Source organism: Chrysochloris asiatica, unplaced genomic scaffold (assembly GCF_000296735.1).
Source record: "Chrysochloris asiatica unplaced genomic scaffold, ChrAsi1.0 scaffold00215, whole genome shotgun sequence".
NCBI classification, from domain to species: domain Eukaryota; kingdom Metazoa; phylum Chordata; class Mammalia; order Afrosoricida; family Chrysochloridae; genus Chrysochloris; species Chrysochloris asiatica.
The window spans coordinates 4,228,671-4,234,716 of NW_006408733.1; positions in this window are offsets into that span (position 1 = coordinate 4,228,671).

Consider the following 6,046-nt stretch of genomic DNA (forward strand, 5'->3'; position numbering starts at 1 on the left):
TTCCAAGGAGCAGCTGGTGGGTTTGAACTGCCGACCCTGTGGTTCACAGTCCAGTGCTGATCTACAAACACCACACTGGTATTGCGTAAGACTGAAGAAAATATGTCTTAAAAGATGTACAACCAGAATGTTAGGATGTTGTAATTTCATCTCATGTACTTTAGACATACCAGAAAGACCAATCCCTGAAGGACATCATGCTTGATTAAGTAGAAGTTTGGAAACAAAGAGGATGACCCTCAACAAGATGGATTGACACCATGACTGCAGCAATAGGTTTAAGCATAGTAATGATTGTGAGGAAGGCACAGGACTGGGCAGTGTTTTGCTATTTTGTAGGTAGGGTCACTAATAGTTGGAATGACTCAACAGGACCTAACAATATAAAGTGGTGGGTCCCTGTGAGAAAGAATGATACTTGATTCTTAGATTGGAGCTGGTGGCTGAGGAAATAACCTTGGATAGTTTCATATTGATGATAAGGAAATTGTAGCTGCCTCAGAGAGGTAAATAATTCAAGTCAGGATTTGTAAGCAATATTGAGTACAAAGAGGTAAAAGACAAGTGGTAGATGTGAGGGAGGAATGGAATTGGCTTTCAGGCTTAGAGGTGGGTGCAAACCCTCAATTAGTAAGAAGGAAAGCAGAAGAAACCTACAGGCTGCCAGATAGAAGCCCACAGAGGATACTTGTTGGTAAACTAAGAGAAGATTGTATTCTCACTTTGATATCTGGGCAGGCCTCACGGGTCTTTCAGTGACTCTCACTTAAAGAGCATGAAAAAAGGCTTTCATCTGTTGGGGAGAGAGTCACCATTGCATTATCAAAGTAATCTGTGATCTAAAAAAGGTTAACCATGGAACTAGACCCCTTAAGCATTTAACTAATGAAATTTCATTTTTAAGCATTTAAAATTATATATTCAAATTCTGCCAAAGATATATGTAGTTTCAGTTCATAAGTACTCCCATAAAACTTTAAAAAATGCATAGAAGGCCAGATGTTGGTATCATTTCCATTAATTTTTTTTTTTTAATTAAAACAAGCACTCAGTGTTTTATGTTTTCTTTAAGGTGTAAGTAATGAATAGCTTCTTTATCTCATATTGTGTATATAGCATACATCGCTATGGGTCGGAACCGACTTGACGGCACTTAACAACAACAACAAAGGATGCGATGCCCAGAGTTCCCAGATAAAAGTTATCTTGAACCTCTCCTGCTCTATTGTTGGTTTCTGATATTCATTTAAAAATGTTTAATCTCCCTTGGCTCCATATGTTCTTCCAGATACCCAATCATTCTTTACCCATTCATGTTTCTTAAAAGGAGTGCTTTTCACAATAGCCAAAAGGTATCAATGGATAAATGGATAAAGAAAATGTGGACTATTATGCAGCCATAAAGAGAAATGAAGTTCTGATAAAGTTCTGTGGGTGAATCTTGAATACATTCTACTGAATGAAATGTCAGAAACAAAAGGATATATATTATGCGATCTCATTTCTATGAGATATCTAGGATAGGCAAGTGTACAAAGACTATAAAGCTTATTAGTGGCATTCAGGGCCTTAGAAGAAAGGGAGGAGAGCAGGAAAAGGTGTTATTGCTAGGGTTCAGAATTAATGTTTGTGGCAATGAAAAACTTTAAGAAACAGTGGTGATGGTAGCACAATATGGTGATAATAATTAATGTCACTGAATTATACACTTAAAAATTGTTAAAATGACAACATTTTTGTTTCATGTTTTTTTTGTTGTTGTGGTTAGATGCCATTGAGTCAGGACCAACTCATAGCGATCCTACGCACAGAACGAAACACTGCCCAGTCCTGCACTAATTTCACAATCGTTGCTACACCCGAGCCCATTGCTACTGTCACTGTGCCAATCCATCCTGGAGGTTTTCCTCTTTTTCTCCGACCTTCCACTTTACAAAACATGGTATCATTCTCCAGGCACTGGTCTCTCTGAATAATAAGTCCAAAATGTGAGAGACAAAGTCTGGCCATCATGGCTTCCAGGGAGCAGAGACTCTGGCTATACTTCTTCCAGAACAGATCTGTTTGTTCGCTTGGCAGTCCATGGTACTTTTAATAATCTCCTCCAACACAATAATTCAAATGCACCAATTCTTCTGACCTTGAGGTTCAAATTGGTCTCACAGTCCAATGCAGCATTAACCCACCCCACCACACCAGAACTCCTAATAATGAGTAGATAATAATTTTCTCTCTCACATTTCCTCCTTGCTGACTCCCTCTTCTTAGAGAGGTTGCCTAAAAGACACCTTGTGGGAAGAGGTGGTGGTGGTGGTAGTGTGCTGTAGGGTCAGTTCCAATTCATAGCAACCTTGTATAGGGCTTCCAAGGCTGTAAATCTTTATAGGAGCAAAAAGCCTCATTTTTCTCAGAACCACTGATGAATTAGAACTGCTGATTTTCAAGGTTTTAGCAGCCCAACATCTAACACACTATGCTACCAGGTCTCCTTGTGAAAAGAGGTTGTTGTTGTTGTCAGGTGCCATCAAGTCGGAACCGACTCATAGTGACCCCATGCATAGCAGAACAAAACAATGTCCGATCCTGGGCCAACCTCACTACTGCTGCCACACTTGATTTTATCAACGATGCCACCTGGCCAATCCATCTCGTTGGGGGTCTTCCTCTTTTTCTCGATGTAAAAATTTAAAAAGATAAAATACACCAATATTGAACTTTAAAATATTTTAAATTTAATCTGTATAATTGAATACAGTTGTGTCTTCCTTTGTTACAAACTTGTATTATTTCAGTGCTCTATGTTTTTGTGATTTGAGTACTATCCTGAAATGGGAAATGTGATGTATGATAGCAAGTATGTTTAGTTTTCTCTGTAGTTTTCAAGTATAAAACTAAATGAGTACAGAAATGAAACTATCACATGATTGTTGTTGTTAATTGCCATCGAGTCGATTCCAACCCATAGCGACCCTGTTTAGGGTTTCCGAGGAGCAGCTGGTGAGCTTGAACTGCCAACCTTGCAGTTCAAACAGCTTTGCAGTCTGGCGCATTAACCCACAGCGCCACACCAGATAATACTAAAATAACACATCTCTTATGTAAGCAGTAATGTTCTTTCTCTTACTATTAATATCTATAATTATCTATGAAGTAATTTTTCCCAAGATGAAAGCATGCAAGGTTATTGTATTTGGAAATTTCCTTCCTAGGGGACCTGAAACTACTCTTTTCTGTGCCAGCTGAGTCTTCAGTGTCTTTGGTCCTGTAAAAACAGGCTTCAGCCTGTTCTATTTGCACTGTTGTTAAGTGCTGTCACGTTGGTTCTGACTCATAGCAATTACAGTAGTTTAGTGGAAATTGATAGTGTACAACAAATGAAAAACTAACAAATAGCTGATTCATTAATTAATTTACAGTATACCCAGTTTTTGACTTATTAAAAATTGTATTGACTTAAAAAAAAAAAAACTAATTTCATTCCATGTACAAGCATTTTGTGAGAAAAATATTGGTAGCTCACTATTCTCTAATAAAAATCATTTAGTATTTGGCCCCAGAGTCCACAGAGGATTATCTCAAGTTCATAAGCAATATAAGTTCTGTTATGTTGAGCTTTGTTTTGCTCATTAACTTCTCAAGTTTGGGCAATATACAGAGAAACTGAAAGGATTTTAATCTTAAACACCTCAAGTTATCACCTCTGCAGAAGAGATTGTCCTCACTACTTCACCCCATCGCCTTTCTTATTCCAACATATAAATGTTGAGTCTTTACATTTTGTTTCCTTAGGTTCTGCTCTAGGACTGTGTATCATGCTAAACGTGTTCCAAAAAGGATTTCATCTACTCTCATGACTTCAATTACCATTTCTGTATGGACACCAAATGTTGGATGAATATAAAATATATATAATTTTAATAATCTTGTAAAGGGATATGATGGATTCTTGGCTTGACGTTAAGGGTTAATAATGCGCAGGACTGAAAAGTCGATTTGAACTACAAGGTTGGCGGTTCAGCTGCTCCTAGGTTCGCTATGGGTCAGAATGGACTTGACAACACTTAACAACACAAGCAGAGGGATATGTCTACCTATTTATCTCCTGGTATAGCGCTGTAGGATAACTGAAAGGTTGGCAGTTTAAATCCACCCGTTGCTCCTTGGAAACCCTATGGAGGTGGTTATGTGTTGTGGAGTCGGTTCTGACTCACAGCGACCCTGTACAGGGTTTCTGAGGCTGTAAATCTTATGGGAATAGAAAGCCTCATCTTTCTCCTGCGGAACTGCTGGTAGTTTCGAACTGCTGACCTTGCGGTTCGCAGCCCAATTCATAACCACTATGCTACCAGAACTCCTTGGAAACCCTATACAGGGTCGCTATTTAGAACCCTTATTTGTAGTTTAAACTCCAGCAGAAACTCAATGGGGATTGGGAACCATTTTAAATGAAATATTGTTCCTATACCTAGTTTAATATCATTCTCACATATTTTAATCCATCCTTCCAACCCCATGCCATCATTTCCTGATAACATCCACGTTTCTGAGAATTGAATTCCATGGTACAAAATCATCCTAACAAGGGGTGGGTGGATAAGTAAATGCATGGTGATGGTGAAGCTTTGTTAAGACTAGTTTGATTCAAAACCTGGTAATTTTTACTTCAAACCCATTTGGTTACATTTCCATGGTTCTTCCTCCCTTCCTGCTCTCCCCCCTCCAAAACTAGACATTAAGATGATTTTTTAAATTATATTTTTAAATAGTGCAATATTAGATACTTATACATATATTCCTTCTCTGTTGTGTGCCCTTGAATGGGTTCCAACTCATAGCGACCCTGTTATAAGGGTTTCTGAGGAGTGACTGGTTGGTTTGAACTACCTATCTAGAGGTTTGCAGTTCTGTGTTTATCCTGCAACAGGACTCCCTCCCTATGCCTTCTCTATTGCCTTTACATGCCATCAAATGGGTTCAGACTCCTAGTGAGCGACCCTATGTAAAACAGAATGAAATACTGCCCAGGCCTATATCATCCTCACAATTGTTATGCTTGAGCCCATTGCTGCAGCTACTGTGCCAATCCATCTTGTTCGGGGTCTTCCTCTTTTTCACTCGGACATTTCTCCAGGGAATGATCCCTCCTGATAACACGTCCAAAATACGAGAGATGAAGTCTCATTATCCTGGCTTCTAAGGAACATTCTTACAACTTCTAACTAACAACCCAGATTTCTTTGCTCTTCTGGTAGTGGTCTCAAACTGCAAGCCTGGCTGCAGACAGGTAGGTACGCTCGAGTGCCTTCTTTGTTGGTCGGAGTGGCCGCTAGACTGCCGGTGGGAGATACGAAGCTTCAGAAGCCTGGAAGGGGTCGGTTGTTGTTGTTAAGTGCCGTTGAGTCGGTTCCGACCCTAGCGACCCAGAATAGGATTTCGGAGGCTAAAAGCCTCATCTGTCTCCCGCGGAGCAGCTGGTAGTTTCGAACCGCTGACAGCCCGATTCAGAACCACTACGCTACCAGAGCTCCTTGGAAGGGGGTCTGTGGGGGAAGGTTAATTGCTCATAGACCTCTAAGCAACTCTTTGTTGTGAGTGCGGGGAGCTTCCTCAACTCCAAGTCCTAGGCGGAGTCCTCGCGTCACCTCCGCCGTAGCCTCAGCCGATGATAGCCTCACAGGCAAGGAGCAGAACCTGAGCACGTTCCTCCTTCCCTTCTACAGCCACCAACAAGTTCCCCACCCTTGCCCTCCACTCACGCCCCGCCCCATGCGCTGCCACGTGACGTGACCCACTCGCCAGCCTATGGGCGTCAGCTCCGCCCCACGCCCCCACCTTACCCCCTGCTCTGCGCATCGCCACGTGATGAGGCTCACCGCCAACCAATGAGCTCTGGTCTTGCCTCGCGCCCCGCCCCGCGCGCCGTGGCTGTTTGAAGTGACTAATTTCTGTCATATGACTGAGGCTCCCATGGGGGTGGCGGGGCGGCTCTAGGAACGGGGGCCTAGCTAACGCCCTGCGGAGCGACCCCGGCTTGGCGTTGGCCAGC